Raw genomic sequence first — 23,482 nt, 5'->3', positions numbered from 1 at the left:
CTCCAATATTCCCTGCTGTCTGCCCTGAATTAATCCATTTTATCCCTACACTGTCTTATTTCCTCCAATATTCCCTGCTGTCTGCCCTGAATTAATCCATTTTATCCCTGCACTGTGTTATTCCCTCCAATAATCCCTGCTGTCTGCCCTGAATTAATCCATTTTATCCCTACACTGTGTTATTTCCTCCAATATTCCCTGCTGTCTGCCCTGAATTAATCCATTTTATCCCTACACTGTGTTATTTCCTCCAATATTCCCTGCTGTCTGCCCTGAATTATTCCATTTTATCCCTACACTGTGTTATTTCCTCCAATATTCCCTGCTGTCTGCCCTGAATTAATCCATTTTATCCCTACACTGTGTTATTTCCTCCAATATTCCCTGCTGTCTGCCCTGAATTAATCCATTTTATCCCTACACTGTGTTATTCCCTCCAATAATCCCTGCTGTCTGTCCTGAATTAATCCATTTTATCCCTACACTGTGTTATTTCCTCCAATAATCCCTGCTGTCTGTCCTGAATTAATCCATTTTATCCCTACACTGTGTTATTTCCTCCAATAATCCCTGCTGTCTGTCCTGAATTAATCCATTTTATCCCTACACTGTGTTATTTCCTCCAATAATCCCCGCTGTCTGTCCTGAATTAATCCATTTTATCCCTACACTGTGTTATTTCCTCCAATAATCCCTGCTGTCTGTCCTGAATTAATCCATTTTATCCCTACACTGTGTTATTTCCTCCAATATTCCCTGCTGTCTGTCCTGAATTAATCCATTTTATCCCTACACTGTGTTATTTCCCCCAATATTCCCTGCTGTCTGTCCTGAATTAATCCATTTTATCCCTACACTGTGTTATTTCCTCCAATAATCCCTGCTGTCTCTCCTGAATTAATCCATTTTATCCCTACACTGTGTTATTTCCCACAATATTCCCTGCTGTCTGTCCTGAATTAATCCATTTTATCCCTACACTGTGTTATTTCCTCCAATATTCCCTGCTGTCTGTCCTGAATTAATCCATTTTATCCCTACACTGTGTTATTTCCTCCAATATTCCCTGCTGTCTGCCCTGAATTAATCCATTTTATCCCTACACTGTGTTATTTCCTCCAATAATCCCTGCTGTCTGTCCTGAATTAATCCATTTTATCCCTACACTGTGTTATTTCCTCCAATAATCCCTGCTGTCTGTCCTGAATTAATCCATTTTATCCCTACACTGTATTATTTCCTCCAATAGTCCCTGCTGTCTGTCCTGAATTAATCCATTTTATCCCTACACTGTGTTATTTCCTCCAATATTCCCTGCTGTCTGTCCTGAATTAATCCATTTTATCCCTACACTGTGTTATTTCCTCCAATATTCCCTGCTGTCTGTCCTGAATTAATCCATTTTATCCCTACACTGTGTTATTTCCTCCAATATTCCCTGCTGTCTGTCCTGAATTAATCCATTTTATCCCTACACTGTGTTATTTCCTCTAATAATCCCTGCTGTCTGTCCTGAATTAATCCATTTTATCCCTACACTGTGTTATTTCCTCCAATAATCCCTGCTGTCTGTCCTGAATTAATCCATTTTATCCCTACACTGTGTTATTTCCTCCAATAATCCCTGCTGTCTGTCCTGAATTAATCCATTTTATCCCTACACTGTGTTATTTCCTCCAATATTCCCTGCTGTCTGCCCTGAATTAATCCATTTTATCCCTACACTGTGTTATTTCCTCCAATATTCCCTGCTGTCTGCCCTGAATTAATCCATTTTATCCCTACACTGTGTTATTTCCTCCAATATTCCCTGCTGTCTGTCCTGAATTAATCCATTTTATCCCTACACTGTGTTATTTCCTCCAATAATCCCTGCTGTCTGCCCTGAATTAATCCATTTTATCCCTACACTGTGTTATTTCCTCCAATATTCCCTGCTGTCTGCCCTGAATTAATCCATTTTATCCCTACACTGTGTTATTTCCTCCAATATTCCCTGCTGTCTGCCCTGAATTAATCCATTTTATCCCTACACTGTGTTATTTCCTCCAATATTCCCTGCTGTCTGTCCTGAATTAATCCATTTTATCCCTACACTGTGTTATTTCCTCCAATAATCCCTGCTGTCTGTCCTGAATTAATCCATTTTATCCCTACACTGTGTTATTTCCTCCAATAATCCCTGCTGTCTGTCCTGAATTAATCCATTTTATCCCTACAGTGTGTTATTTCCTCCAATAATCCCTGCTGTCTGTCCTGAATTAATCCATTTTATCCCTACACTGTGTTATTTCCTCCAATAATCCCTGCTGTCTGTCCTGAATTAATCCATTTTATCCCTACACTGTGTTATTTCCTCCAATAATCCCTGCTGTCTGTCCTGAATTAATCCATTTTATCCCTACACTGTGTTATTCCCTCCAATATTCCCTGCTGTCTGTCCTGAATTAATCCATTTCATCCCTGCACTGTGTTATTCCCTCCAATAATCCCTGCTGTCTGTCCTGAATTAATCCATTTTATCCCTACACTGTGTTATTCCCTCCAATATTCCCTGCTGTCTGTCCTGAATTAATCCATTTCATCCCTACACTGTGTTATTTCCTCCAATAATCCCTGCTGTCTGTCCTGAATTAATCCATTTTATCCCTACACTGTGTTATTCCCTCCAATATTCCCTGCTGTCTGTCCTGAATTAATCCATTTTATCCCTACACTGTATTATTTCCTCCAATAATCCCTGCTGTCTGTCCTGAATTAATCCATTTTATCCCTACACTGTGTTATTTCCTCCAATAATCCCTGCTGTCTGTCCTGAATTAATCCATTTTATCCCTACACTGTGATATTCCCTCCAATATTCCCTGCTGTCTGTCCTGAATTAATCCATTTTATCCCAACACTGTGTTATTCCCTCCAATATTCCCTGCTGTCTGTCCTGAATTAATCCATTTTATCCCTACACTGTGTTATTTCCTCCAATATTCCCTGCTGTCTGTCCTGAATTAATCCATTTTATCCCTACACTGTGTTATTTCCTCCAATATTCCCTGCTGTCTGTCCTGAATTAATCAATTTTATCCCTACACTGTGTTATTTCCTCCAATATTCCCTGCTGTCTGTCCTGAATTAATCCATTTTATCCCTACACTGTGTTATTTCCTCCAATAATCCCTGCTGTCTGTCCTGAATTAATCCATTTTATCCCTACACTGTGTTATTCCCTCCAATATTCCCTGCTGTCTGTCCTGAATTAATCCATTTTATCCCTACACTGTGTTATTCCCTCCAATATTCCCTGCTGTCTGTCCTGAATTAATCCATTTTATCCGAACACTGTGTTATTCCCTCCAATATTCCCTGCTGTCTGTCCTGAATTAATCCATTTTATCCCTACACTCTGTTATTCCCTCCAATATTCCCTGCTGTCTGTCCTGAATTAATCCATTTTATCCCTACACTGTGTTATTTCCTCCAATATTCCCTGCTGTCTGTCCTGAATTAATCCATTTAATCCCTACACTGTGTTATTTCCTCCAATATTCCCTGCTGTCTGTCCTGAATTAATCCATTTTATCCCCACACTGTGTTATTTCCTCCAATAATCCCTGCTGTCTGTACTGAATTAATCCATTTTATCCCTGCACTGTGTTATTTCCTCCAATATTCCCTGCTGTCTGTCCTGAATTAATCCATTTTATCCCTGCACTGTGTTATTCCCTCCAATATTCCCTGCTGTCTGTCCTGAATTAATCCATTTTATCCCTACACTGTGTTATTCCCTCCAATAATCCCTGCTGTCTGTCCTGAATTAATCCATTTTATCCCCACACTGTGTTATTCCCTCCAATAATCCCTGCTGTCTGTCCTGAATTAATCCATTTTATCCCTACACTGTGTTATTTCCTCCAATATTCCCTGCTGTCTGTCCTGAATTATTCCATTTTATCCCTGCACTGAGTTATTCCCTCCAATATTCCCTGCTGTCTGTCCTGAATTAATCCATTTTATCCCTACACTGTGTTATTCCCTCCAATAATCCCTGCTGTCTGTCCTGAATTAATCCATTTTAATCCCAAATTGTGTTATTCCCTCCAATAATCCCTGCTGTCTGTCCTGAATTAATCCATTTTATCCCTACACTGTGTTATTCCCTCCAATAATCCCTGCTGTCTGTCCTGAATTAATCCATTTTATCCCTACACTGTGTTATTCCCTCCAATATTCCCTGCTGTCTGTCCTGAATTAATCCATTTTATCCCTACACTGTTATTTCCTCCAATAATCCCTGCTGTCTGTCCTGAATTAATCCATTTTATCCCTACACTGTGTTATTCCCTCCAATAATCCCTTCTGTCTGTCCTGAATTAATCCATTTTATCCCTACACTGTGTTATTCCCTCCAATAATCCCTGCTGTCTGTCCTGAATTAATCCATTTTATCCCAACACTGTGTTATTTCCTCCAATAATCCCTGCTGTCTGTCCTGAATTAATCCATTTTATCCCTACACTGTGTTATTTCCTCCAATAATCCCTGCTGTCTGTCCTGAATTAATCCATTTTATCCCTACACTGTGTTATTCCCTCCAATAATCCCTGCTGTCTGTCCTGAATTAATCCATTTTATCCCTACACTGTGTTATTCCCTCCAATATTCCCTGCTGTCTGTCCTGAATTAATCCATTTTATCCCTACACTCTGTTATTCCCTCCAATATTCCCTGCTGTCTGTCCTGAATTAATCCATTTTATCCCTACACTGTGTTATTCCCTCCAATATTCCCTGCTGTCTGTCCTGAATTAATCCATTTTATCCCTACACTGTGTTATTTCCTCCAATATTCCCTGCTGTCTGTCCTGAATTAATCCATTTTATCCCTACACTGTGTTATTCCCTCCAATATTCCCTGCTGTCTGTCCTGAATTGATCCATTTTATCCCTACACTGTGTTATTTCCTCCAATATTCCCTGCTGTCTGTCCTGAATTAATCCATTTTATCCCTACACTGTGTTATTCCCTCCAATATTCCCTGCTGTCTGTCCTGAATTAATCCATTTTATCCCTACACTGTGTTATTCCCTCCAATAATCCCTGCTGTCTGTCCTGAATTAATCCATTTTATCCCTACACTGTGTTATTCCCTCCAATATTCCCTGCTGTCTGTCCTGAATTAATCCATTTCATCCCTACACTCTGTTATTCCCTCCAATATTCCCTGCTGTCTGTCCTGAATTAATCCATTTTATCCCTACACTGTGTTATTCCCTCCAATATTCCCTGCTGTCTGTCCTGAATTAATCCATTTTATCCCTACACTGTGTTATTTCCTCCAATATTCCCTGCTGTCTGTCCTGAATTAATCCATTTTATCCCTACACTGTGTTATTCCCTCCAATATTCCCTGCTGTCTGTCCTGAATTAATCCATTTTATCCCTACACTGTGTTATTCCCTCCAATATTCCCTGCTGTCTGTCCTGAATTAATCCATTTTATCCCAACACTGTGTTATTCCCTCCAATAATCCCTGCTGTCTGTCCTGAATTAATCCATTTTATCCCTACACTGTGTTATTTCCTCCAATAATCCCTGCTGTCTGTCCTGAATTAATCCATTTTATCCCAACACTGTGTTGTTTCCTCCAATAACCCCTGCTGTCTGTCCTGAATTAATCCATTTTATCCCTACACTGTATTATTTCCTCCAATATTCCCTGCTGTCTGTCCTGAATTAATCCATTTTATCCCTACACTGTGTTATTTCCTCCAATATTCCCTGCTGTCTGTCCTGAATTAATCCATTTTATCCCTACACTATGTTATTTCCTCCAATAATCCCTGCTGTCTGTCCTGAATTAATCCATTTTATCCCTACACTGTGTTATTTCCTCTAATAATCCCTGCTGTCTGTCCTGAATTAATCCATTTTATCCCTGCACTGTGTTATTTCCTCCAATAATCCCTGCTGTCTGTCCTGAATTAATCCATTTTATCCCTACACTGTGTTATTTCCTCCAATATTCCCTGCTGTCTGTCCTGAATTAATCCATTTTATCCCTACACTGTGTTATTTCCTCCAATAATCCCTGCTGTCTGTACTGAATTAATCCATTTTATCCCTACACTGTGTTATTTCCTCCAATATTCCCTGCTGTCTGCCCTGAATTAATCCATTTTATCCCTACACTGTGTTATTTCCTCCAATATTCCCTGCTGTCTGTCCTGAATTAATCCATTTTATCCCTACACTGTGTTATTTCCTCCAATAATCCCTGCTGTCTGCCCTGAATTAATCCATTTTATCCCTACACTGTGTTATTTCCTCCAATATTCCCTGCTGTCTGTCCTGAATTAATCCATTTTATCCCTACACTGTGTTATTTCCTCCAATATTCCCTGCTGTCTGTCCTGAATTAATCCATTTTATCCCTACACTGTGTTATTCCCTCCAATATTCCCTGCTGTCTGTCCTGAATTAATCCATTTTATCCCTACGCTGTGTTATTCCCTCCAATAATCCCTGCTGTCTGTCCTGAATTAATCCATTTTATCCCTACACTGTGTTATTCCCTCCAATAATCCCTGCTGTCTGTCCTGAATTAATCCATTTTATCCCTACACTGTGTTATTCCCTCCAATATTCCCTGCTGTCTGTCCTGAATTAATCCATTTTATCCCTACACTCTGTTATTCCCTCCAATATTCCCTGCTGTCTGTCCTGAATTAATCCATTTTATCCCTACACTGTGTTATTCCCTCCAATATTCCCTGCTGTCTGTCCTGAATTAATCCATTTTATCCCTACACTGTGTTATTTCCTCCAATATTCCCTGCTGTCTGTCCTGAATTAATCCATTTTATCCCTACACTGTGTTATTCCCTCCAATATTCCCTGCTGTCTGTCCTGAATTAATCCATTTTATCCCTACACTGTGTTATTTCCTCCAATATTCCCTGCTGTCTGTCCTGAATTAATCCATTTTATCCCTACACTGTGTTATTCCCTCCAATATTCCCTGCTGTCTGTCCTGAATTAATCCATTTTATCCCTACACTGTGTTATTCCCTCCAATATTCCCTGCTGTCTGTCCTGAATTAATCCATTTTATCCCTACACTGTGTTATTTCCTCCAATATTCCCTGCTGTCTGTCCTGAATTAATCCATTTTATCCCTACACTGTGTTATTCCCTCCAATAATCCCTGCTGTCTGTCCTGAATTAATCCATTTTATCCCCACACTGTGTTATTCCCTCCAATAATCCCTGCTGTCTGTCCTGAATTAATCCATTTTATCCCTACACTGTGTTATTTCCTCCAATATTCCCTGCTGTCTGTCCTGAATTATTCCATTTTATCCCTGCACTGAGTTATTCCCTCCAATATTCCCTGCTGTCTGTCCTGAATTAATCCATTTTATCCCTACACTGTGTTATTTCCTCCAATAATCCCTGCTGTCTGTCCTGAATTAATCCATTTTATCCCTACACTGTGTTATTCCCTCCAATAATCCCTGCTGTCTGTCCTGAATTAATCCATTTTAATCCCAAATTGTGTTATTCCCTCCAATAATCCCTGCTGTCTGTCCTGAATTAATCCATTTTATCCCTACACTGTGTTATTCCCTCCAATAATCCCTGCTGTCTGTCCTGAATTAATCCATTTTATCCCTACACTGTGTTATTCCCTCCAATATTCCCTGCTGTCTGTCCTGAATTAATCCATTTTATCCCTACACTGTTATTTCCTCCAATAATCCCTGCTGTCTGTCCTGAATTAATCCATTTTATCCCTACACTGTGTTATTCCCTCCAATAATCCCTTCTGTCTGTCCTGAATTAATCCATTTTATCCCTACACTGTGTTATTCCCTCCAATAATCCCTGCTGTCTGTCCTGAATTAATCCATTTTATCCCAACACTGTGTTATTTCCTCCAATAATCCCTGCTGTCTGTCCTGAATTAATCCATTTTATCCCTACACTGTGTTATTCCCTCCAATAATCCCTGCTGTCTGTCCTGAATTAATCCATTTTATCCCTACACTGTGTTATTCCCTCCAATAATCCCTGCTGTCTGTCCTGAATTAATCCATTTTATCCCTACACTGTGTTATTCCCTCCAATATTCCCTGCTGTCTGTCCTGAATTAATCCATTTTATCCCTACACTCTGTTATTCCCTCCAATATTCCCTGCTGTCTGTCCTGAATTAATCCATTTTATCCCTACACTGTGTTATTCCCTCCAATATTCCCTGCTGTCTGTCCTGAATTAATCCATTTTATCCCTACACTGTGTTATTTCCTCCAATATTCCCTGCTGTCTGTCCTGAATTAATCCATTTTATCCCTACACTGTGTTATTCCCTCCAATATTCCCTGCTGTCTGTCCTGAATTAATCCATTTTATCCCTACACTGTGTTATTTCCTCCAATATTCCCTGCTGTCTGTCCTGAATTAATCCATTTTATCCCTACACTGTGTTATTCCCTCCAATATTCCCTGCTGTCTGTCCTGAATTAATCCATTTTATCCCTACACTGTGTTATTCCCTCCAATAATCCCTGCTGTCTGTCCTGAATTAATCCATTTTATCCCTACACTGTGTTATTCCCTCCAATATTCCCTGCTGTCTGTCCTGAATTAATCCATTTTATCCCTACACTCTGTTATTCCCTCCAATATTCCCTGCTGTCTGTCCTGAATTAATCCATTTTATCCCTACACTGTGTTATTCCCTCCAATATTCCCTGCTGTCTGTCCTGAATTAATCCATTTTATCCCTACACTGTGTTATTTCCTCCAATATTCCCTGCTGTCTGTCCTGAATTAATCCATTTTATCCCTACACTGTGTTATTCCCTCCAATATTCCCTGCTGTCTGTCCTGAATTAATCCATTTTATCCCTACACTGTGTTATTCCCTCCAATAATCCCTGCTGTCTGTCCTGAATTAATCCATTTTATCCCTACACTGTGTTATTCCCTCCAATATTCCCTGCTGTCTGTCCTGAATTAATCCATTTTATCCCTACACTGTGTTATTCCCTCCAATATTCCCTGCTGTCTGTCCTGAATTAATCCATTTTATCCCTACACTGTGTTATTCCCTCCAATATTCCCTGCTGTCTGTCCTGAATTAATCCATTTTATCCCTACACTGTGTTATTCCCTCCAATAATCCCTGCTGTCTGTCCTGAATTAATCCATTTTATCCCTACACTGTGTTATTCCCTCCAATAATCCCTGCTGTCTGTCCTGAATTAATCCATTTTATCCCTACACTGTGTTATTCCCTCCAATATTCCCTGCTGTCTGTCCTGAATTAATCCATTTTATCCCTACACTCTGTTATTCCCTCCAATATTCCCTGCTGTCTGTACTGAATTAATCCATTTTATCCCTACACTGTGTTATTTCCTCCAATATTCCCTGCTGTCTGCCCTGAATTAATCCATTTTATCCCTACACTGTGTTATTTCCTCCAATATTCCCTGCTGTCTGTCCTGAATTAATCCATTTTATCCCTACACTGTGTTATTTCCTCCAATAATCCCTGCTGTCTGCCCTGAATTAATCCATTTTATCCCTACACTGTGTTATTTCCTCCAATATTCCCTGCTGTCTGTCCTGAATTAATCCATTTTATCCCTACACTGTGTTATTTCCTCCAATATTCCCTGCTGTCTGTCCTGAATTAATCCATTTTATCCCTACACTGTGTTATTCCCTCCAATATTCCCTGCTGTCTGTCCTGAATTAATCCATTTTATCCCTACGCTGTGTTATTCCCTCCAATAATCCCTGCTGTCTGTCCTGAATTAATCCATTTTATCCCTACACTGTGTTATTCCCTCCAATAATCCCTGCTGTCTGTCCTGAATTAATCCATTTTATCCCTACACTGTGTTATTCCCTCCAATATTCCCTGCTGTCTGTCCTGAATTAATCCATTTTATCCCTACACTCTGTTATTCCCTCCAATATTCCCTGCTGTCTGTCCTGAATTAATCCATTTTATCCCTACACTGTGTTATTCCCTCCAATATTCCCTGCTGTCTGTCCTGAATTAATCCATTTTATCCCTACACTGTGTTATTTCCTCCAATATTCCCTGCTGTCTGTCCTGAATTAATCCATTTTATCCCTACACTGTGTTATTCCCTCCAATATTCCCTGCTGTCTGTCCTGAATTAATCCATTTTATCCCTACACTGTGTTATTTCCTCCAATATTCCCTGCTGTCTGTCCTGAATTAATCCATTTTATCCCTACACTGTGTTATTCCCTCCAATATTCCCTGCTGTCTGTCCTGAATTAATCCATTTTATCCCTACACTGTGTTATTCCCTCCAATATTCCCTGCTGTCTGTCCTGAATTAATCCATTTTATCCCTACACTGTGTTATTTCCTCCAATAATCCCTGCTGTCTGTCCTGAATTAATCCATTTTATCCCCACACTGTGTTATTCCCTCCAATAATCCCTGCTGTCTGTCCTGAATTAATCCATTTTATCCCTACACTGTGTTATTTCCTCCAATAATCCCTGCTGTCTGTCCTGAATTAATCCATTTTATCCCTACACTGTGTTATTCCCTCCAATAATCCCTGCTGTCTGTCCTGAATTAATCCATTTTATCCCTACACTGTGTTATTTCCTCCAATAATCCCTGCTGTCAGTCCTGAATTAATCCATTTTATCCCTACACTGTGTTATTTCCTCCAATAATCCCTGCTGTCAGTCCTGAATTAATCCATTTTATCCCTACACTGTGTTATTCCCTCCAATAATCCCTGCTGTCTGTCCTGAATTAATCCATTTTATCCCTACACTGTGTTATTCCCTCCAATAATCCCTGCTGTCTGTCCTGAATTAATCCATTTTATCCCTACACTGTGTTATTCCCTCCAATAATCCCTGCTGTCTGTCCTGAATTAATCCATTTTATCCCTACACTGTGTTATTTTCTCCAATATTCCCTGCTGTCTGTCCTGAATTAATCCATTTTATCCCTGCACTGTGTTATTTCCTCCAATAATCCCTGCTGTCAGTCCTGAATTAATCCATTTTATCCCTACACTGTGTTATTCCCTCCAATAATCCCTGCTGTCTGTCCTGAATTAATCCATTTTATCCCTACACTGTGTTATTCCCTCCAATAATCCCTGCTGTCTGTCCTGAATTAATCCATTTTATCCCTACACTGTGTTATTCCCTCCAATAATCCCTGCTGTCTGTCCTGAATTAATCCATTTTATCCCTACACTGTGTTATTTCCTCCAATAATCCCTGCTGTCTGTCCTGAATTAATCCATTTTATCCCTACACTGTGTTATTCCCTCCAATATTCCCTGCTGTCTGTCCTGAATTAATCCATTTTATCCCTACACTGTGTTATTCCCTCCAATAATCCCTGCTGTCTGTCCTGAATTAATCCATTTTATCCCTACACTGTGTTATTCCCTCCAATAATCCCTGCTGTCTGTCCTGAATTAATCCATTTTATCCCTACACTGTGTTATTCCCTCCAATAATCCCTGCTGTCTGTCCTGAATTAATCCATTTTATCCCTACACTGTGTTATTCCCTCCAATAATCCCTGCTGTCTGTCCTGAATTAATCCATTTTATCCCTACACTGTGTTATTTCCTCCAATAATCCCTGCTGTCTGTCCTGAATTAATCCATTTTATCCCTACACTGTGTTATTCCCTCCAATATTCCCTGCTGTCTGTCCTGAATTAATCCATTTTATCCCTACACTGTGTTATTCCCTCCAATAATCCCTGCTGTCTGTCCTGAATTAATCCATTTTATCCCTACACTGTGTTATTCCCTCCAATAATCCCTGCTGTCTGTCCTGAATTAATCCATTTTATCCCTACACTGTGTTATTCCCTCCAATATTCCCTGCTGTCTGTCCTGAATTAATCCATTTTATCCCTACACTGTGTTATTCCCTCCAATAATCCCTGCTGTCTGTCCTGAATTAATCCATTTTATCCCTACACTGTGTTATTCCCTCCAATATTCCCTCCTCTTTGTCCTTTATTAAAGTCCAGTTTTTCCCTCGAGTTTGACATCAATCAGGTTTAAAATTGATGCAGAGTTTCAGCCAATGAGGGAGATCCGGGCTCAGCCCCGCCCACTCGGTGCCGCAGGTCCCGCCCCTCACCCACTCCCATTGGTTGGAGGACCAACCGCCCGCTCGGTCCTCCAGCCCCTCTCCGCTCTTCCTATTGGTCCGGAGCTCCCGTCAATCACCCGGGCAGTGTGAGCTGAGCATGCGCGGCGGGCGGGGAGTGAGGCCGAGATCGTGTCGGCAACAGGTGAGAGATGGGCGGGGGGAGCGGGTTAATAAACCCCGGGGGAGGGGGCGGGGGCTTCACAAACCCCGAGTGCGGCCCCGGGCCCGAATATCAAACAGTGAACATTCTCCTCTCTCTCTCTACACTCCGGGGGCTCCGGTTTAGATCAGACCCGAAACTCAACACACGGCCCGCGGCCTCCGAGCATGCGCAGTGTCAGCGTCAAACCTCGTGACTCATCGAATCAGGGAGCGTCTGTAAATGAAGGAGAAATGGTGATCGGTCAGGGAGCGTCTGTAAATGAAGGAAAATGGTGATCGGTCCGGGAGTGTCTGTAAATGAAGGAGAAATGGTGATCGGTCAGGGAGCGTCTGTAAATGAAGGAGCAATGGTGATCGGTCAGGGAGCGTCTGTAAATGAAGGAGCAATGGTGATCGGTCAGGGAGCGTCTGTAAATGAAGGGGAAATGGTGATCGGTCAGGGAGCGTCTGTAAATGAAGGAGCAATGGTGATCGGTCAGGGAGCGTCTGTAAATGAAGGAGCAATGGTGATCTCTATATCTTCAGTCATCCAGGGAGCTCTGGCTTTGGATGCTGTTCCTTTCCTCCTCGTGGGAATCTGTCTGCTCTGTACCCAAACCCACTCCTCCTTGAAGGCCTCCCACTGTTCAATTATTGTTCTGCCTGCCAATTTTTGATTCCAATCCACACGGACAAGATCCCTTTTTAACTGATGAAATTCGCCCTCATCCAGTTCAGAATTTTCACATTTGACTGTCCCCTGTCCTTTTCCAAAACTGTTCTAAACCTAATGAGATTATGATCACTGCTGCCCCACTGAAACATGCTCCACCTGCCCCACTTCATTCTCCACACCGAGCGCACTGCTGTCCTCACTCTCTCTCTCTCACACTGTCTCTCTCTCACACTGTCTCTCACACTCACTCTCTCACACTCTCTCTCACATTCCTCTCTCACCCTTTCACTCACGGTTTCGGGCCACTGAAAGATGATGCGATGGGTTTGGATTTCAGCACAGGGAGGAGGGAGAGTGTGTGGGACAGGGGATTTTCAGCTTTGAGGAATGAGAGAGGAAATAATGTTCCAGAGAAAGTAGAGTTATCTGATGTGAATTTCTATCCTGTACTTACCAAAGATCACGTCAAGATCTGACAGAGTCACTCGATTCATCAGGACCTGAATATCATCGGCCTTTGAATGTGGAAGGAGAAATGTTTGTCTGTTCTGTCTGTGGGAGAAGATTTCAAACATCAGTGTGAGTGGAAAAGCACCGAGACACACACACCCGAGTGAGAGTGTTCCAGTGCACTGACTGTGGAAAGAGCTTTAACCAGTTACACAGCCAGAAAAAACATCGCACCATTCACAGCGGGGAGAAACCGTACACGTGTTCTGTGTGTGGACGAGGCTTCAACTGATCGTCCAACCTGGAGAGACACAAGGACACCCGGACCACGGAGAAACCGTGGAAATGTGGGGACTGTGGGAAGGGATTCAATTACCCTTCAGAGCTGGAAACTCATCGACGCACTCACACTGGGGAGAGGCCGTTCACCTGCTCCATGTGTGGGAAGGGATTCACTCAGTCATCCAACCTGCTGACACACCAGCGAGTTCACACTGATGAGAGGCCGTTCACCTGCTCCGTGTGTGGGAAGGGATTCGCTCGGTCATCACACTTTCTGTCACACCAGCGAGTTCACACTGGGAAGAGGCCGTTCACTTGCTCAGTGTGTGGGAAGGGATTCGCTCATTCATCCACCTTGCTGACACACCAGCGAGTTCACAATGGGGAGAGGCCGTTCTCCTGCTCCATGTGTGGGAAGGGATTCACTCAGTCATCCAACCTGCTGACACACCAGCGAGTTCACACTGATGAGAGACCTTTTAAATGTTCTGACTGTGAGAAGAGCTTTAAAAGCAAAATTGAACTGCTGAAACACCAACGAACTCACACCGGGGAGAGGCCGTTCACCTGCTCCGTGTGTGGGAATGGATTCACTCAGTCATCACACTTTCTGTCACACCAGCGAGTTCACACTGGGGAGAGGCCGTTCACCTGCTCCGTGTGTGGGAAGGGATTCGCTCATTCATCGAACCTGCTGAAACACCAGCGAGCTCACACTGGGGAGAGGCCGTTCACCTGCTCCGTGTGTGGGAAGGGATTCGCTCATTCATCGAACCTGCTGAAACACCAGCGAGTTCACACTGGGGAGAGGCCGTTCACCTGCTCCGTGTGTGGGAAGGGATTCACTCAGTCATCCAACCTGCTGAGACACCAGCGACTTCACACTGATGAGAGATCTTTCAAATGTTCTGACTGTGAGATGAGGTTTAAAAGCAAATTTAATCTGCTGACACACCAACGCACTCACACTGGGGAGAGGCCGTTCACCTGCTCCGTGTGTGGGAAGGGATTCACTTGGTCATCCACCCTGCTGAAACACCAGCGAGTTCACACTGAGTGACCTTCAAATGTTCTGACTGTGGGAAGAGATTTAAAATCAGAAACGAACTGCTGAGACATCGACGCACTCACACTGGGGAGAGACTTTTCACCTGCTCCGTGTGTGGGAAGAGATTCACTCGATCATCCCACCTTCTGAAACATTAACTTGTTCACACTATTGAGTGACCTTTTAATGCAGTGACTGTGAGAAGAGCTTTAAAAGCAGAAATGAACTGCTGACACATCAACGCATGCCCATTGGTTGAGAGACTGTTCACCTGCTCCGTGTGTGGGAAGGGATTCACTCAGTCATCACACGTGCTGAGACACCAGCGAGTTCACGAAATGAGCAGGTCCAACGAGCCAGTCTGTAACACAGGCCAATGACTCAGTGCAGCTCGTGACCCAGTCACTGGGCTCCGTTATAGCCTCTCCTGTCAGTAACACACAAAGAGAAATTGTAAATCTGAAACAGAAAGAGATAATGTATAACACTTCATATCAACCACCAGTTTTTCCCTCTTTCCGGCTTTTAAAACAATCTGTTTCACAGTTTGTCAAACCCGAAACAGCCTCTGGGATTTGCTGATTGAGAATTTCAGTGGAAATTGGGACCGTCACTAAGTATCGGAACAAATATCCCCGCTGAGGTTTCGGGATTGTTACTGGTTTATTTATATCAGTGAGTGACCGATTTTAAACCAGGTGAGGGTCTAAACCTAAGGTAAGAGCCTGGGATAGACAAGAGATTCTTCAATGTATCAAGTTAAATTACACTGATTCCACCAACACTGGACATCACATCCCTCAAACATTGTTACCTGTTACTGTATAAAACTGGTGAGGGTGGAAATGGGAAATAACTGAAAAAAACTTCATTGTTTCAAAGTTAATTCTGATCATTATTATTATACAAACATTCTACAGCCGGTCCCTTAAAAAGGACCCAATATCAAACCAGTCCCCAGTCCTTGGGCCTGTGCCGATGTTGTGATTTGCACCCGCTTCTGACTGACTTGGTATCAGACGCACTCCCGTCAACAGTAAACGGATGGAGCCGGATCCATAAGAGAAAAATGAGGACCGAGCTCCGCGGTTCTCCCAGAGTGCGGGAGGCGGAGTAACAGGAGCAGACAGAGAGATCTCTCTAAACCAGCCGCTGCCGCCGGAGAGAAGCGAGTCCCGTTCCGAGCCGTGTCTGTCAGGCGCCCGCTGACCCTCTCTTCACTGAAGGGGACCGATTCAGCACCAACTCACACACCCACCATTGGATCATTGAATCACCTTCAACACCTGAATTACATCACCACTTAATCCTCTATACACGAGGAAATACAAACCTTGTCCACGCAACTTGCCCTCATAATGTAACCATTTTAGCCCCGGTGTCATTCTGGTGAAACTGCGCTGCATCCCCTCCACGGCCAATATGTCTTTCCTGAGGGGTGTGCCCAGAACTGAATGCAATACTTTAAATGGGGTCTCACCAGAGCTTTCTATCTGGAACATATTTCCACGTCTTTGAATTCCAGCTCCCTTGAGATAAAGGCCAACATCACATTAGACTTTCAAATTATTTTTTCGCATTCCACTGGCTTTTAGTGATTTCTGTACTTCGATCCCTAAATCTCTCTGCTCCTCCATAGTTCCGAGCTTCTCACCATTTAGAAAATACTCTGATCTATATTGCTTCCGTCCAAAGTAGATGACCATATACTTCCCCATATTGAAAGTTTGAACAGGCTGGGGCTCTTCTGTATAGAAAAGAGGAGGCTGAGGGTGACCTGATATCGGGCTTTAAGATTATGTGAGGGCTTTATAGGTGAGGCATAGACAAGGTGTTCGCTCTTGTGGGAGTGGGGACTCCAAAACATTGGGGCCATGAATATCATCCAGTCACTAATGTATCCAATCTGGCATTCAAGAGAAACAGACTTCCCCAGAGAGGCGTTAGAATGTTCAACTCGCCACCACAAGGAGTAGTTAAGGCGAATAGAATGGATGCATTTACGGGGAAGCTGGATAAGCACATAGAGGAGAAGGGAATATTAGAGTTTGCTCATAGGGTTCGATGAAGAGGGGTTGGAGGAGGCTCGTCTGCAGCATAAACACCGGTATAGTCTTGTTGGGCCGAATTGCCTGTTTCTGTGATGTACATTCGATGTAATTCTATGTAAGCTCCATCTGACACAGTTTTACCAACTCACTGAATCTATCAATTTCCCTTTGTAACTTTATGCTCCCATCTACACTACTCACTGCGCCTCCTAACTCGATGTCAGCGACAAACGTGAGTGTTCGGCTCTCTATTCCTTCATCTCCGTCATTTATACATATCGGAAAAAGCTGATGCCCCAGAACTAATCACATCCGGCCAATTTGAGTACATCCCTTATTATCCCGGGCCTCTGCCTCCCACCTTCTAACCAACTCCCGACCCATTTCAAAAGGTTGCCTTAAATTCCACGCACTCTCATTTTTGTTGACAGTCTCTTATGTGGTCCCTTATTGGATGCCTTTGGAAGTCAATGTCCATCTCACACCCAGAGACACTCCATTATCGAGCACGTTAGTTACATCTTCAAAAAGTTCAACGAGCTTTGTTCGACTTGACTTCCCCTTTACAAATCCATGCTGGCTCTCTCTGATTACTCCATATTTATCCAAGTGCTCAGTCATTCTTTCCCCAATAACGGATACTGGTAACTTCCCCACAACAGGCGTCAGACTGATAGGCCTAGAATTTCCAACTTTATCTCTCCGACCCATCCGAAATAATGGAGTGACATTGACAATGTTTCAATTAAAGCAACAATTCCTGAATCAAGAGAGTTTTGATCGATCATGAGTAAGCATGTACAAGTTCCTTACCTATTCCTCTTATTCCCCTGGGATGGTAAACATCAGGTCCTGGAGATTTGACAATCTTCAATCGAATTATTTTCTCCATTGCCATTATTTTATTTACACTGAATCCCCTTGATTTATTTACAGTTTTCCTCGTGTCTCTGCTATGTTTGCCTCATCCTTTTCTATGAAGACCGATGCAAAGTAAATATTTAGCAACTCTGCCATTTCCTGATTTTCAATTACAATATCACCTCCATCTGTCTTTAAGGGTCCCACATTACTCTTAGTCACCCTTCTTTCTCTTAATATACCTGTAAATACCTTGATTGTTGTCGTTATTTTCCCTCACAAGTTTTTTCTCCTTTTCCCTTTTTGGACCTCTTCGGTTTTTTCGTTTCAGCACCACAATAAACAAGACTTCGCTGTAAAGTTCAGCTCAATAGTTCTCCAATGTCAGAGCGAGAATTGTCTGAACCCCGAATTTATTTAATGTAACAAACACAAGCACACTTAATCATCCGTGTATCAACACACTGATGGATACACAAAGATAAACACAGTGAGAAATGCAGGCAGTATCAGGATGCACAGGTAAACGGACAAGGGAAATGGACAAAGATCAAACGGTCTGTGCCTCGAACAGACAGTAACGTGTCACTGATCGATATTAGTGAGACGAGGTGGGGAACAGGTGCTGTGAATTGGTGCTGTGGTTTAGTTCGTTAAAGCATCTGTCTTGTAAACAGGCGATCCTGGGTTCAACTCCCAGCAGTGCTTTGTGTCGCTTATTATTTTTACCTAATTTGTGGAATTAAGCGACAAAGTCACACTTTGGAATTGGTATTTGTTGAGGTTTGAGGAGGAAACCGATATCAGAATGACTGTTCAAAAACTCCATTTCATCGCACAGACAGACCTCTCATAGAATGTGTCTGTAACACTTTAATTTAAGGACACGTTCTTGTTTCTGGGCTCGTCGGGGTCAGGGTATAATTCACGATTTATGTCATAGAGGAGCGAATGGTTGTCTCCTAGACCTCCGGATAGCAGTGATAAAGTTCGAGGATACACAGAAGCGGACAGGGTGGTCGGGGTCTGGAACTCACTGTCTGAAAGGGTGGTCGAGGCAGAAAACCTCAACTCATTTAAAAAGTACATGGATGTGCATTTGAAGTGCCGTAACCTACAGGGCTACGGACCAAGCCCTGGAAAGTGGGATTAAGCTGGATAGCTCTTTGTCGGCCGTCACAGACACGATGGGCCGAATGGCTTCCTTCTGTGCTGTAGCTTTCTCTGATTCTATGATTCCGTGTGTGGGAAGGGATTCACTCAGTCATCACACGTACTGAGACACCAGGGAGTTCAAAAGTGACTACAGGGGTTGGATTCTGCTGTTAATCCCATCCAGGACTGAACCATGTTCATTCTGACAGTTGGGGTTTGTTTCTCCTGATGTTAATAACCCCTATAACTGGGCTGGAGTTTAATATTCTGGATATCTGTTAAATAAATCAGCTTTGTTTTAATCACCTTGTTGTAGATTTTGGTCTTTCCCACCTGAGTGTTTAGCATCACCTGACTGGAGCTCAGGAAGGACAATCTGGGGGGAGGATCGTCCGGTGGGAACAGAACTTCAGCCTGGACACAGTCCTTCAGGGCCACACTGAGAGGGGCAAACGGCACTTTGGTCTTTCTCGTCTCTCTTCACTGACAGCAATGTCGCCGTGCGGCGTCCAGTCTAAAAATGACTGTGGTAATTATTCTATGAAGATTGAACCTGTTTGTGTGACTGTCCTGAGTCTACCATTTAAGGCAGGCGTTGACTCATTTAAAATAAACCCGCTTAAAATAAATGGGTTATGAATTGTGATTTCCGTGAAGCCAATGTTCCATTCCTTTATATGATTCATGTGCCTGCTCTCCGACAACAGGGTAAATGGTGGAATATCAGCCCTGCTCAGCCGGCAATGATCACGGTACATTTTCTTGCAGACAAAACACACATTGAAACCCTGGAACTTTGAGGCGATGAATCCTTAGGGAAAATAAAATTAGGGCTCGAAACATCAAACTTTCGCACCAACCGATAGCACCACCGAGACAGGTGAAGAAGTCACCCACTGAACCAGTAACTCACTGAGCTCAACTTTTTGATTGCAGTGACCAATAGAACAGTTGTCTACTGTCAGTTTACTTTTCCAAAATGAGTGGCTGAAACTTGCAGGAGTGAAAATCCAACGAGCCGGTCTTCACTCTTAAACCAGCAACTGTGAAGTTAAGAGAAACGTGCCGGAGAAATACTCGATTTCAGCGCGGTGACACTGGGCCAGAGTAAAGCTCAGTTAATATGATCGTCGAGTGGTGAGAGGGTGGATTTGGAATTCCTGAGCGACCGCACTGCGCATTTTCCAGATCTGCTTGGAGCACCAATCCCTTCAATTCATCACTTACAGGGACAATTCGATTCTCGGTTTCTTTTCCCTGAGTTTGGTGAAATTTTAAAAATTGAAAGCGACCAATATCAGAGCGAACCTCGTCACCGACATGCTCACAGATACAGAGCGGCCTCACTCTGCTTCAGTGAGGGGAAAGACCAGAGCGGTTTCAAGGTCGAATGCAATTGTAAGCAAAGCTCGTTCAATGAAAGTGCAGGTCATTGAGGTGCCTTTAAAGCCCTGATTGTTTGAACTGAATTTCTTCCGAAAGCGCTTGAGATTCAGGTGGAGTGATTTGGGGACTTCCTTTCCCTCATCGCAAAAGTTTGAACCGCAGCTCAAGATCAAAAGTCCCGGGCTAAATTAGGGATTCGCCGGGATATGAACCTCGCATCGAGAATTATACTCCCACCTCAATGAGCCCAGAAACAAGAACGTGTCGTCACATTTACATGTCACGGTCACATTCTAAACTGGTTTGCCCTGTACTGTACATTACTGTCTAAATATTACAGATAAGCAGAGCACTTGAGCTGTCACAGCTGTGACTTTGACTTTTCTCCCTCTCCTCTCGATCTCCCCGGCAACTGCCACTAACCACAATCTTCTCTCACACTTCATCATCAGGAAGTTCCGAACCTCGGTTTTCAAATGAAATAACTCCCATCTCTTCAATCACCGACTGCCCAGAGAGAGTTTCATAATTTCAGCTCCCACTTTGCCCAAATCCTGCTTAAAGTACCATGAAAAAATTGGCCTTTAGTCAATAATAATATAATTAAATGTTCTTATCTTCAGGGGCATTGTTTCAGATTCCACGGCTTTTAAAGGTCACTGCTGATGTTTAACGAATCGCCTCTTGTTTGGAGGCTTCTGTGTGGGAAAGATCAGGAAGCGATAATTGAGAGACCGAGGATGAAGCTGTTTGATGGGAGCACTGGGGACACAGACCGTGCGCGGCTCCAGTGGAGCAATCGGTCAGCGCGCGTTATTTCTACAATAATTATACACTCGAGAAATGCTGGGGTTGTGAGTTTCAGCGCCATCTAAAGTAGTTGAACCTTCGAAACATTTTGACTGGAGTTCAAGGTACAACCGGTTCCATAACACATCGACTTCTTCATGTCCCCATGTGGGCACTGAGGCTCCTCGGGCCTCCCGTCTTGCAATAGCAGGCGAGAGTTTATTTGTTTATAGGAAGGAGAGGGGGCGATTGGCGAGAGCTGAAATGGTAAAGCGGCCGGCACGAGATCTTTAAATCTAAAGAACCAAACACACAATTCTTCTTTCCGTGAAGCAGGGATTCATCGGTTTGAAGTGTCGTGTAGGGAAAATTCGGGAGGCAAATCTGCTGCCTGGTGTCACGGTGTAACGGGTGAAATTATTCAGCTTTCAATTGTTGATCGGCTGAAATGTCGAGAGGCCTTTCCCAGCTCCCATGTGGAACAAGTTCAGCTTTTGAACCATTGGGTAAAGTGTATTTTTTATTGCTGCTAACGAATGACAAGAAATTTGGTACAAACAAGAAGAATTGTAAAATCATGAGTTCACTGTCCATGTTTCTTACATCATGTTCAACAGAAACAAGGATTCTCCTCAACACGTTGCTGAAAATTGTATAAAAGAGATACTCCCCCGAATTCGACATTGACAATGATAATTCTGAGTCCCACCATGAATCTGTATGATGGAAACTAATCCAACAGCGAGCCTGGATAGCTCAGTCGGTAGAGCATCAGACTTTTAAAACAGGTAGTGATCTGAGGGTCCAGGGTTCAAGTCCCTGTTCAGGCTAAAAGTTTTGAAACAGCTGGCAAGTTCTGCTTTTCCAGCGGACCAACATCAGCGAAAGGAGCAAGAGTTGGCCATTCAGTCCCTCGAGCCTGCTCCGCCATTTGATCAGGTCATCGCTGATCTTCGACCTCAACTCCACTTTCCCGACCTATCCCCATATCCCTTGAGTTCCTTCGTGTCCAAAAATCTATCTCCCTCAGTTTTGAATCTATTCAATGGCTCAGCATCCACAGCCCTCTGGGGTGGAGAATTCTCATGGTTCACAACCCTCTCCGTGAAGAAATTATTCCTCATCTCTGTACCAAATGGCCGGCCCCTTATCTTGGGATTATAACCATTAGTTCTGGACTCTCCAGCTAGGGGAAACAGCATCCCAGCATCTACCCTGTCAAGCCCTCCAAGAATTTTATATGTTTCAATGAGATCACCTCATTATTGTAAACTCCAGAGAATATCGGCCCATTCTACTCAATCTCTCCTCACAGGACAACCCTCTTATCCCAGGAATCAATCTAGTGAACTTTTGTTCACCCACTCTAAGACAAGTGTATCATTCCGCAGGTAAGGAGATCAAATCTGTACACAGTACTCCAGATGTGGTCTCACCAAAGCCCTATATAATTACAGCAAGACTTCCTTATCCTTGTTCTCCAACCACCTCACAATAAAGGCCAACACACCATTTGCTTTCCTAATTGCTTGCTGCACCTGCATGTTAACTTTCTGTGATCCGTGTACAAGGACACACAAATCCCTCTGAACACCAACATTTCGCAGTCTCTCACCTTTTAAAAGATATTCTGCTTTTCTATTCTTCCTACCAAAGTGAATAACCTCACATTTCCCCACTTTATACTTCATTTGCCAACTTCTAGCCCACTCACTTAACCTGTCTGTTTCACTTTTCATCCTCTTTCCGTCCTCCTCACAGCTTACTTTCCCACCTAGTTTTGTCTCGTCAGCAAACCTGGATACATAACACTCGGTCCCTTCATCTAAGTCATTAATATAGATTGTAAATATCTGAGGCCCAAGCACTGATCTTCACGGCACCCCACTAGTTACAACCTGCCAACCCCAAAATGACCTGTTTATTCCGGTTTTCTGTTTTCTCTCCGTCAACCAATCCCCAATCCATGTTAATATATTACCCACAATCCCATGAACCCTAATCTTGTTTAACAAACTTTTGTGTGGCACCTTATCGAATGCCTTTTGAAAATCCAAATATTCTATATCCACTGGTTCTCCCTTATCTACCCTGCTATTTAAACCCTCAAAACCTCTAATAGAGTTGTCAAACACGATTTCCCTTTCATAAAACGAGTTGCATGTGCCTATCTATATTATGATTTTCTAAGTGCCCTGTTACCACGTCCCTAGTAATAGATTCTCGCAATTTCCCTACTACTATTGTCAGGCTAAATGGCCTGTAGTTCCCTGTTTTCTCTCTCCCTCCTTTCTTGAATAGCAGGGTTACATTTGGTACCTTCCAATCCATGGGGACCTTTCTAGAATCATGGGAACTCTGGAAGATAAAACCAATGCATCCACTGTCTCTGCAGCCACCTCTTTTAAAACCCTAGGATGTAGGCCATCAGGGCCAATGAATTTGTCAGCTTTT

The 23,482-nt window shown here is 42.9% G+C and overlaps 1 non-coding gene and 1 pseudogene across 1 annotated transcript; both read left to right on the top strand.

Annotated features, from left to right (window-relative positions):
* Positions 1–23,482, top strand: part of LOC137310667 (zinc finger protein 229-like) — a 90,346-nt pseudogene that overhangs the window by 54,022 nt on the left and 12,842 nt on the right.
* Positions 21,774–21,858, top strand: trnak-uuu (transfer RNA lysine (anticodon UUU)). Its single transcript is given in 2 exon segments — positions 21,774–21,810; positions 21,823–21,858. It is a non-coding gene; the product is annotated as a tRNA-Lys (tRNA).

The sequence above is a fragment of the Heptranchias perlo genome, unplaced genomic scaffold, assembly GCF_035084215.1.
Source record: "Heptranchias perlo isolate sHepPer1 unplaced genomic scaffold, sHepPer1.hap1 HAP1_SCAFFOLD_269, whole genome shotgun sequence".
Classification (NCBI taxonomy): domain Eukaryota; kingdom Metazoa; phylum Chordata; class Chondrichthyes; order Hexanchiformes; family Hexanchidae; genus Heptranchias; species Heptranchias perlo.
The sequence above is the reverse complement of the archived record's forward strand: the minus strand, read 5'-3'. Positions and strand labels throughout refer to the sequence as shown.